Below are 12,115 nucleotides of genomic sequence, written 5' to 3'. Positions count from 1 at the left end.
TAAGATATCATATATACTATATAAGATATCTTATATCGCATATAAGATATCTCATTTGATTTTCTATATAAGATATCTCATATAATATATAAGATATCTCAATTAGCTATATAAGATATCTTATATAATTGAAATCTCGTTACTATATAAGATACTGATATAGAATGAGAGTTCGTGGCATTAAAAACCAGAAAAACCAGAAACTAATTTCTCCCTCGAGAATCATTCGGAGCACATTCAGGATTGCATTGGGCGCAATGGCGGAGAGTGATGGTACGGATGCTGTATTTTCCCTAGGCCTAGCTCGCCTTGTCTCTCTTATAGCGGCCAAAGCAGAGGCTGCCATTTCCCGCACTCTTGAAGTGGGCTCAGACATAATGGCGGCGACAGGAACACGTGTTGTTACAACAAGCCTACTGTCCCTACGTAGATCCTCGAGATATTCCGGACGGGGAGACTTCAGATATCTTATTTAGTAACGAGACTTTAATAATATAAGATATCTTAAATAGCTATATGAGATATCTTATATATTATATAAGATATCTCATATAGAAAATGAAATGAGATATCTTATATACGATATAAGATATCTTATATATCATATAAGATATCTTATATAGCATATGAGATATCTTATATACGATATAAGATATCCTATATACGATATAAGATATCTCATATAGAAAATTAAATGAGATATCTTATATATGATATAAGATATCTTATATACTATATAAGATATCTTATATCGCATATAAGATATCTCATTTGATTTTCTATATAAGATATCTCATATACTATATAAGATATATCATATACTATATGAGATATCTTATATAATATATGGGATATCTTATATAATATATGGGATATCTTATATACTATATGAGATATCTTATGTAGTATATGAGATATCTTATATCGTATATAAGATATCTCATATGCTATATAAGATATCTTATATTTTTTTTGGAAATACAGGATCGACATTGCTCCTTGAATAAATGTTAACTTGGCTTGCCATAGGGGGCCCGTTTTAATTATGAAAGCCGCCTCTTACGACCTGCAAAGGTTACAACTGGCCAATTATTTCCCCGAATGCATGATTGAGACCAGTGGCGGAGGTGTATACATCTAAAGAACAAAGATCTGTGCACCAAGAATTATTCATTATAATTATCATGATAAATTACGGCACAATGTTCAGATCAATAATTTGTAACCATGTGAACGGTAATTTTTATTATTAATCGGTCCCCATAAACATTTAATCGAAATATTAAACTCCTAAGATATGTTGTGTGTGTATCGATAATCATATAATGTCAGTGAGGCATCACTAAACATAATCAACAGTCAACAAACTAAAGAAAAAAAAATAAAGTCAGCAACCTTTTTTATCTAAAGTAAGTTTAATTAAATTCAAATAATTATGTAATTGTATCTGTTATAATATCAACACTAGATGAAAGTGGTTGTATTTATGACTTTATGAACGTAACCCGTATCTTGCTTTGGGGTCATTTAATTGAACTAAACGAAACCAAGAACAAAGTAAGTGAAGTGAATAGCTGCATTGTGTGCTATCTTTCACATGATGTACATGTACGTGATATTGATTAAGAGTTGTATTTCTTCTCGAAATACGTGTCCTAACACATCATAATCTTGTTATGTATAGTAGTTGTAACATTAACTTCGTATGTTAATATTTTCCTGTTGCATGCGACATGTACTAAAGTTTTACACCTTAAGGAAATATGTTAGCTTACACAATTAAAGTATGCTACATGGGTTTTAATTATCTCCTTTAATAATATAACCTACTGATATCAGTGATATGAGCGGCAGTTATCTCCTATTTTGGTGTGTGCTCCTCCATGCGAGTCCCTGCTGATAGGGCGTAAGAATTGTTGTACCTGCCGCCCCATTACATGATCGTAATGATTTTTGGGATCTTATCTTTTCTCTTCTTTCTAAACAATTTTCATCTTCCTAATGTCTCCCTTGAAAATGCCTTATTTTTGGCATTTAGTTGAGTGTTTGCCCATGTGAGGAAGGCTTTGGGTTCTGTCCCCTGGCCAACATACCAGAGTCTGTAAAAAGGGTAGTTTCGGCATCAGTTCTGCGCTATCACATGGAGACAGACACGAACATATCGCAGCCTCCCAAAATACACACGCATACACTATACGCATGCATCTTGCACACAGGTGAGGCCGTCCTTAAATGACCATAGTTCTTGATATAACGTTAAACAATTCTAAACCAAACTAGACCAATCCTCCATGTATTTGCTGAAGCTAATCTTTAAGGATACATGCCCATTGTATACTATACATTCACTTCTAAACATATACAATGCATCACTATCAATGTGATGTATAATAACATTAATGATTACAACTTTTGAATTAATATGCACTAACCTTTCGTGTAACTAACACACTTGTCTGCTGATATGATTTTCATCAATTCTGTTAAACGAAAAAAAAGTAATCTTTAGTTAATTAGCCAGAAACTTGTACCTTAGATTGTAAAATAACACCTTTTCAAAGACACATAAACTATTTAAGAAAATACTATTTTGAATAAGACATACAATTGTTTGGATGCAAAATAAAGGAATTCGTTATATCTATTTTAGTTGAACGGTATCGCAGATATTCTCTTTTGCTATATCTACGTACTAATCAGAACTTACTAAGACCTGAACTTCATTTTGTTATCTATAATACCACTTCTGAGTTATACAACCATAAACATGACTACATGAGTAATCATAAGGTTTGTGCTATTCATGTCATCCTTGAGAAAGAAAGAAAAATAGGCGCTTTCCTAATTTACATTGTTAGTGAATATTTATAGACTTTGATACAGGTTTGGAGCAGGGTACCACTTACCCTGGTGTCCTGAGTACTCGTGACATTGGCTGGAGTGTGACTGAGTGACGGGTGCCGCCGTGATAGTTGTAGCATGTTCTGAAGAAAAAACGACAAAACTAATGTTTACGTATACATATGAAATTTCTATGCATTTGTTACAATATTCTAATATGAATTCTATCACATTTTCTATCAGCAGTTCATTCAATCAAAAGCGTGTATAAACTTATACGCATATGATTATCAATATCGGATATATATAATTGACATCTTTGATTATGTCAAAAATAAAAGACATGAAATCACATCAAGCCATTTAAAATTGTTTTTTTTTATGAAACTCAATACATTTTTGTATTTTCATTTAGTGTTGCATTTAGCGTTGCAATGCTATATCATTTCTATAAGTAGTGTCATTGAAAAGTATAAAACTGCCCCCGGGGTTTTACAGTGTATGAATACTACTGCAACCATTTGATGACTGCGCACTCATTTCATAAATCATTCAAAGGAAATATTATCTTAAATGTTCCTCGGTTCTTTAATCGATGCTTATTTTTTATTTCACATTCATTATACTTAATGTTATATGTTTCTAATATATCTTACCTGCATGGCATGAACATCCATTACGACTGCTGCTTGCTGCCCAGATGGAGACAAAATGTAAGTGATATAATTATCAGATACTTGTATGTTAAATTAACCGACATGATATTGGTCTTTTCTGCTATGTACAAATGATTCGGTCAATAAGACCAGAAGCAATGCGTTGGTTCAAGTAGCGTTACACTCCAATAGTATACATACATGTAAAGAAAAAACATCACTGCCGCTTGCATGTAGAGTAACAGCAGTTTTTTGGTACAATGATTTGAATGAAACATAAACTTTGTGATAATATTCCTTCTAATACTGTGTCTCTACACGTGGACGAATCGTTGAATGCCTGGTAAGCTTAACGACGAGATAACGTATGTTATATAGTTTATTCTAAAACAGAACATCATTTAATAATAAAATCTACATGCATATTGATCCAGAATACTCTACATTGACTAACTCAAATACATTTACTGATTTATTGGTTAATTCTAAAAAAAAAAGCTTTTGAAAATTACCATTTACTAGTAATTAAGTACATTAGAGTTTCAGCAAACGGGAGCTGATGTTATGATAAACAAAAAACAAACTAATTTTTCTAGATTGTCAATGCTGACAATCACAGGTATCTGTTTGTGAAGTTTAATCATATTATTGCATTTTAAGTATTATGAAATCAATTGATTTAAACTATATCCGGCCCTAAACAACTGTAAATTATCTTAAATTGGCACAGACAGGTCAGCAAGGAACCCGACACTTGCCTTACCGTTCTAATGTTATTAACAGCGACATTGACCTAACAAAGATTTAAACCCCTATTGCATGTCTAAATATCGCAACTTATTACCATGTCAGAATAAATAAAACGTTTCGATTGCTAGATAAGGACCGTACCCCCATAGTCTTTTTATGTACATGTAGCAGTTACCTTGTCCTTCAAACTTGTTACGCCTATTGCGCATCTACGTATAACAGTGTATCACCAAGTCACATTTCAGAAAATATGTGATTTTTGATTATAAGAAACAAAGTGTGGATGGGGATCGGACACAGTATTTACCATAGCGCCTCTTCATCTCTGATTCTGGGCCATATTCATTATAATTATTACATGTAATAGAAATGCTGTTTTATACATCATTGAAATAACAAATGACATGATGTTGCGTATTCCACTACTGTGACTGTATTTGAAATGATTTGTCATTCAGTTATTTATTGAATATATTCCATTTATAAATAAAACTGCATCACTTTACTTACTTGCAATTTTCCGGACGACATCATAAAGACACGATACATCTGTATTCATGAGGCTATTGAGCGAACTCCATACTGCCAAAAAATAGTTTCATTCATTTCACAACTTATGTTTTAATCTTATGTATTTTGCAATACACTACTACATTGTATACCAGGTGTAATTTATCCTCGCTATAAGTGTATTTTAACTAGCCATAAAACAGTAACATAAATATACATTCATCTCTACATGAACAGTGTTAATTGTACCATATGCATGTTAAAATATAAAAAGAACAGAATATATAAATAATATATAGTCAGTATTGGTTATAAATGAAATATTAACTCCTTCATCACCGAAATCGATAAGAGAAGAGAAGATTTTGAGAAAAGCTTTTTTGAAATACCTTTGTCTACAGAAGAAACCGGATAATGTCATTTATATATTTTTATATTTTGTGTGTCGTACAAACGATTTAGCATCATAAAATTATTTGGTGAAAATTCTTTACCTTCACGTCAATAACATAAGTATATTGCATATACAACATAGCTACATTGTATATTGGATTTATAACGTCATTTTAGGGCAATCAGATGTAGTATGTCGTAAAAGCGATATTACAACAAAGCTTAATCGTCATTAAAACATGACTATATTATATTTACCAAAACTTACTCGATCGGATTTATAGCACCTATAGCATAGCCATGTCCCAATTACAAAATTGCTATATCGTATTTACCACATAGATATATCTTAAAAACAACATAGGTATATTGTATTAACCACATAAATATATCTTGAATACAACATAGGTATATCGTATTAACAATAATATCATCATACGATTCGAATATAACTGCATGTTTATGGTAAAAACAACATATGTTTATAGCAATTACAACACAGCTTTAACTTACTTACAACATATGAGTCAGAGAAATGATATTAGCGGTATAGCATATAACCCTTTATCCTCACAAACGTTTGTAGGATAAGAATAACTTAAAATTGGTATATGGGGCAAGGAAGTAATTCTTGCAGTGTAGAAACTATAAGGTTGTATTTTTTCGGAACGACCGGCTCCTTCATCAGGACATATAAAACAATATATAATATGTTTGGAATAAATATTTAGAAACAACAAACCCTTGGGATAAAAAGGAGGCAGAATGAACACTGACTGCATCGTTGACCAATGATACTGTGTTTGTGCGAATAACAATAGAGCGAGTACTAGAGCGAGTATCTACACCGTAGAGACATTAAAGCCTGCTCATTACCTTAAATGTTATAATCGAAACACTCATCTGATTCACCATAAGCGTGTTATGTGAAACGCATGTGCTATTCGTTATATAAATGTAATACTTCAAAAAAAAAAAAAAAAAAAAAGGATGATATTTATTGTTATTTAGTGAAATGTGCCCGAAAGTTCTTTCGGTTCACGTTTCTGTTTTGTTCCATTTGCTTTTGCTTGTTGAAGCTTAGTTAAAAGTTAAATATTATCTGTGGGGTATAAAAAATATAAACTATGAATATTTGAAACCGAAAAAAGTCATTCTTGATAAAAGGAGTAAGCAAATGTAATATGAAAAATATTTCTTAAAGTATCATAAAATGTGTGGAATTCATCATACAAAATATGCAATAAAAGAATTAACTTACTTTTGTGATGAGAGTGACAAGATGCTTGTGAGGTGCCACCATAGGCTGCAGCAATTTCTTGGAAATAAAATAAGATAACGCCGTACAAGCTGTGGGCAGGCAAAAATAATAGAGTTTTTAAACTTTAACCTGATAAGCTTCTGATTACAGGATTTGGTGAAAACAAAAGAGAAGACATTACCGTCATTTATGATCTAGAATTGAACACTGTTATGTAGAAAATGCGAAATACTGTGAAAAAGGCTTTTAATTTGATATGTGTATTACATGTGTACTTCTTGGTTATATAAAATATAAGATTATGCTTATTTCAGAATGTTATTAAGCTTTTTGAACAAATTAAATAGTCAACGTAGACGAAACACCGATGAATTAAATTCTCCATTTTACATCAATAGTATCCGAATTAAATATTTGACTTTAAAAATTATGTATATGTTAGCGTTATGAAGTTATGTTTTATGACAATGTGTTTGGTCGATATATATTTATTATAGTTAAAGTAGATGATGTCAAATGTTGTGAAAGCGGTTACCTTTATATATAGGGATATGTGTACATCGGGCTAGTGTGGAGAAACCTGGAAGTATGATAAACCATTAGTCAATAATACGTACAACGAATATTAACTTATCTTTATAGCCATGAATTAAATATATCTTACGTAGCTTGTCATTAAATTAATGAAAATACTGAAGAACTGATTATGTTTACAGAATGAATCAAAGTACTGAAAATATTCCAGAAAAATGCTTGCTTGATGTTGCAATATTTCCATCGTTATATACGAGTATATAACATTTTAGGAAAAACGAACACAAAACAGTCAGTTGAGATGCAGGATAAACACCATTTAAATTTCCTAAAATAATGTGAACTAATATTTAGTCTTATCTAATGTCTGTGTTGGCAATAGTCTGAAATGTATTTTCCCTCCGAGGAACAACAACAAGTACTGCTTCAAGAAGCTTTGGACTCTGCTTCTCCCATAAATAAAGAGTTAACTTCCGAATGAATAAGTATATGACTGTTGCAATATCTCCTTAGTGACTATTGGTAGAAAGTGCAACATATATTTCCTACAGACCATCAGCAGTGCACGTGTGTCACAAATGTCTAAGCTAGGATTTTGCCATAGGTCATATGTCAGTATACACCTCTTCGTATGATTATGTTAATGGTAAAGTTCTGATTCCAGGACATACTAATACGAGGTTCAATACCCAGAAAGCGGGCCCCATGAACTGTTGCAAAATGCACCAACCAATTAAAAACGTGACTAAGTGGGGAGTATATGTGAGGGAGCTATGGCCTCAACTAGAGGGGAGTTCTCCATCAAGAAATCTTTTGAGTTTTTGATTAGATACCAAGTATTCCCAGTGTATCTAAAAAAACATTATGTGATAAAATGGCTTTGCTGGACACTTTTGAATCCATATTGGGGCACATCTGCACAGCATGTATACGATGTCTGGCAATCATGCAGTCCGTTTAATGTTCACGTGTTAAATCTTTATTGCAGATATTAATATCTTCAGTTCCAATCCAGTTGTTTTTGCTAATTGCAGCCTCTTTGGTAGACGTGTACAGTAGCGTACGATGGTCACGGATGATATTTTTGTACAATGAATAACCCTGTAATATTACATGTATCAAAGGTTAAAAAATATAATCAGCTCTAAATTTGGCATATACATGATGAATCGGACTATGTGGGCTCCACATTTAAAAATAAAATCGAAATTGGCCTAAGACTACATTGTTGGCCATTTACGAATCTGTGTCTACACCGCAAAAGCTAGCTTTTCATGTAGTCTATTTTTGTACTCAGCACATGTGTAAATATTGTGAAAAATCTAGTTTGACGACCTATGCTAAAACGTGAGTATCTCTGACCGAGTAATTGATATTTAATTTAAGACATGTTTTAAGAAAGAAAATACTACTTTTATAAGTCCCGAATCTGGGGAAATCACTTTTTGAAAAAAAATCATTCTGCTAAAAAACGCGTATTCAAAATGAAGTTTATGAAAATATGTATATATGTGGGTGTATTGTGCAGGATAAATACGCTATCCATGTTTATCACCATTTATGTTTAGGGTCAAGCCATTTCTAATGTACTCTGCTACCTTTGGATTTATTCACATCTACAAAATCTTCCTGTGCTGCCTGAAATACAAGAAAGAATACATCATTTAATGTTTTGGTTGTTTTTATTGTTACAAAGCCTATTATTTTTTATAATATTTAACAGACATTTTTATTAGTCATGCTTTTTCCATGTCCAACGGTTTTATTTTATTTTATTTAGAACTAACCAGGGGCGGATCCAGATTTTTTCCTACAGGTGTTACCATTCCAGTTTATTTTGCTGCACATGTAATCTGAACCATATAGTGTCGCACAAAATTAAGTTAGATACCTGTCTTGGTTAGCCACCTTGTACTTTCCAAACTTGTATTCTTTAAAGTAAAATGCCAGAGTGGAATGAATCATGAATATATTACTTTTTTTTTTTTTAATTTATCAACATGTATTTCAATTCCAACCAGAAAAAAATCCACCAGTTTATCCATCATGCAAGAAAAAGATTCTCGGATTAAAAACTTGAAATTTAACATTTGCACCCTGTTACCACTACGGACCACTGACCTTACAGGTACGAACGTCTCTATCATGGTTCGCTGACCAATTTAATTAATGCTGGGAAAGTGTCAACAGTTCAACACCGATTTTATAAAAATGTTAGAGGATAAGGGACAGATATTGCGCGGGCAGTGTAATACACAAACAGTTACAGGATCAGTACACATTAAAATATGATAAGCTTGCTACGCACGCAATGAACCCAAAACATGATATATTGACTTCAACATTAAGGTGACAGTGCGTCAGAGACGTGGACCATATATTGGCTTTATACAAGCTTGGAGGTGGTACATAATATCATTCTGGAGTTTCATTTATATTGCACACTGTCTATGTCGGAACAAAAATTAACGTTATTCACTGATTCAGAGTACGTACCTTGCAACACACTCTTTACAAAAGCATTCAGCCCACACGTAAAGTTACTCGATGATGCAATCGGCATAGTACTGTAAAGTGAGTGCCAATCGGCCATCGAAGGGATAAGTGCTCAGGGATGTCAAGCCCCCGACAATTCTATATATTTTGCCCAGCAAATTTCCTCTGTTAAAAACATATCATTACCTGACCACATGCAACATTTGAAATGTATATGGCAAGTGCAATGTCCTGCATTGCACCACAGGAGCCCGGAATTCCGTCAGAAATAAATAATAACAGCACGGCGGAATCAGCTTATTATGATATTTTATATGCCAGAGAAAAATAATATAATAAACGATATATTACAAAAAAGTATTAAGCTGTTTTCGATCTTTTGTAGGTTGTCTGAACCGGAAGTGAGATGCCCTATAATCATCAGACATAGATCAATGTGGAAACCTGATAAATTATTAATACAAATTGATGAAGTAATAATTGAAATCATTTGTTAGTTGTCATTAATATCAGCTTGTTGAAAAATATTTTATTCTGTCGTCGTAATAATCAGTATATACATTCTACTATCACTTTCAAATAACTTCGAGGAAGAACTTTAAGAACTACATGTATCGTTATACTTATCCTAGCTAACGATATCGTAATGTAAAAGTCAATAAGATGAAAGAAGTGATAAAAATAGTCATGATATACCTATTTCGCACCGAAAAGTTGCGTTACATTTTGACCCATAAGCATCACAATATTTTGCCGCGCTATGTAGATTACGATTACGTGACAACCACATGCCTCGCAGGTCATGCGGTTAAATCAAATTGCATAAAAACAATAACAACTAAAAACACAACATATTCCTTTTCTAACAATAATCAAATATTATTTTCAACGAAACTTGTAAATAAAGCAGTAGTCGTCAGTTGTTTACGACAATAGCGTTTACTTTGGATCTATTTCGATTTTGACACTTTACAACGTAAACACGGTGAAATCACCTTGTAATGCAATAGAGAAACCATTACTTAAAGGATTAAAAACACACGTCTTCCTTCTGGAGTAATATTTTCATTGAATCGGCATGTTCTCCTCACAGGACGTGTCAAGGCAACCGTTAGTATTAATGGAAGGCATGCTCGTTTTCTTATCAAAATTTGTGTCAGAAAATGTCGGTTAACAGGGGGGGGGGGGGGGGGGGGGGGGGGGGGGAGCGAGGTGTGAAAATTTTACCTGGAGTGGACAGTTGATCACCACGGACGATGTACAGTTAGCCCGACCTATTGTTCAAATCTCCTGGTGTCAAACACGGACAACTTACCTGAGTTTTTACCTTATAAAATCCATTCAAGGCAGAAAAACATATTGTTATAACGGGGTCCAACCTTTGACCATATCAAAATAAACGATTTGTTTTGCTTAGTTATGGGATAAAATCGGTACATGGGGAAAAGAATTATAATAAGCTACATCATAATAAGAAGGTTCCACTCTAGTACAAAAAACTCCTATAATATAGCAAAGATGTATTTCTACAACATTAAACAGTAAATATAGAAACACTGCGTTATTAAATTGAATAAATGTGTAACAAGTTTGTAACAAACATGTCTTTCATCCCTCTCCTGAACACACCGTATCATGTTTCATTAGTACTGATAAAATATCTTGTTATGTTCATGTTTGATAGAGTAAACATCGCACTCCGTCTTTTGCCGTTCATTGTCTGTAAACAATTCATGGTTATTATCAAATATTATGTGTATTACCATGGACTTAGATCTAATTCCGTGGTATTACCAAAGACGTATATATTACAATATGTACGTCTCTGCTATTTTTTCTTTTAATTTTACTTGTGTTACCAAAGCGGCACAAAATCATCTAAAATCTGACTGATTGCGTGAGTCTAATATTACATCTGAGGGAGATAAAGCTTTGTGCTAACTCACAAATATGGCTTGACCCTACAAATAGACCGACCTCATTGAAATCTGGCTGATCAGATTAGTCCAATGTTCTTCTAATAGAGATAAGGTTTTGCAGAAATACAGGTAAACCGCGGCGGTGACCTTCGGTCACGTTTGACGAGTATCTAAAGTTATCAAAGCATGGTTAGCTTTACAGTTCTTTAGTGTTGATGTATTGGTCATGTCGATTTATACTGTGACTATATACTGAAATGGACAGAGCACGTTGGAGAGAGTTTTCTTAATTCTGCCGGAAAGAATAGTCATATTCACGTGGTCAGTGGTATAATTCCAGGCTTATTTGCAGTGGTAACATATATAAAGCAAAACGTTAGTGACCCAAATATTGTGACGGAAACTGTGTACTGTAGTTAGGTAGGAACACTACAGTAAGTAGGTCAGAGGAATCCATCGGCTTCGGGGAAAAGTGTGGGAAGCACAGTTTCAGCAAGCACAGCATAGTCAGAAAATTAATCAGAATATTTTTTATTAATTATATACTCACAAAATACATACTTTATCTGCCTATAAAGTTGGCGAACCACAAAATGACGTCACTACGTTTTGAATGAAAATGCAAGGGGTCGCTGCCAAAAACATTTGCATATGAATGAAATGTGAACGAATGATATCCATATAAGGAGATATCAGCTGCCATATCAGGACAGAAAGACATATAGTCATAGCTGGCGCATGTATTGATAGTGCAG

At 33.2% G+C, this 12,115-nt stretch overlaps 1 long non-coding RNA gene across 1 annotated transcript; it reads right to left on the bottom strand.

Annotated features, from left to right (window-relative positions):
- Positions 1–2,432: 2,432 nt before the first annotated feature.
- LOC110459114 lies at positions 2,433–3,536 on the bottom strand. The gene is made up of 3 exons (XR_002463861.1): positions 3,498–3,536; positions 2,907–2,984; positions 2,433–2,480 (listed from the first exon to the last, which is right to left on the bottom strand). It is a non-coding gene; the product is annotated as an uncharacterized LOC110459114 (long non-coding RNA).
- Positions 3,537–12,115: the final 8,579 nt, after the last annotated feature.

The sequence above is a fragment of the Mizuhopecten yessoensis genome, unplaced genomic scaffold (genome assembly GCF_002113885.1).
Source record: "Mizuhopecten yessoensis strain PY_sf001 unplaced genomic scaffold, ASM211388v2 scaffold9969, whole genome shotgun sequence".
NCBI classification, from domain to species: Eukaryota; Metazoa; Mollusca; class Bivalvia; order Pectinida; family Pectinidae; genus Mizuhopecten; species Mizuhopecten yessoensis.
Note: the sequence above shows the minus strand (reverse complement) of the source record. Positions and strands in the feature narration are given on the sequence as shown.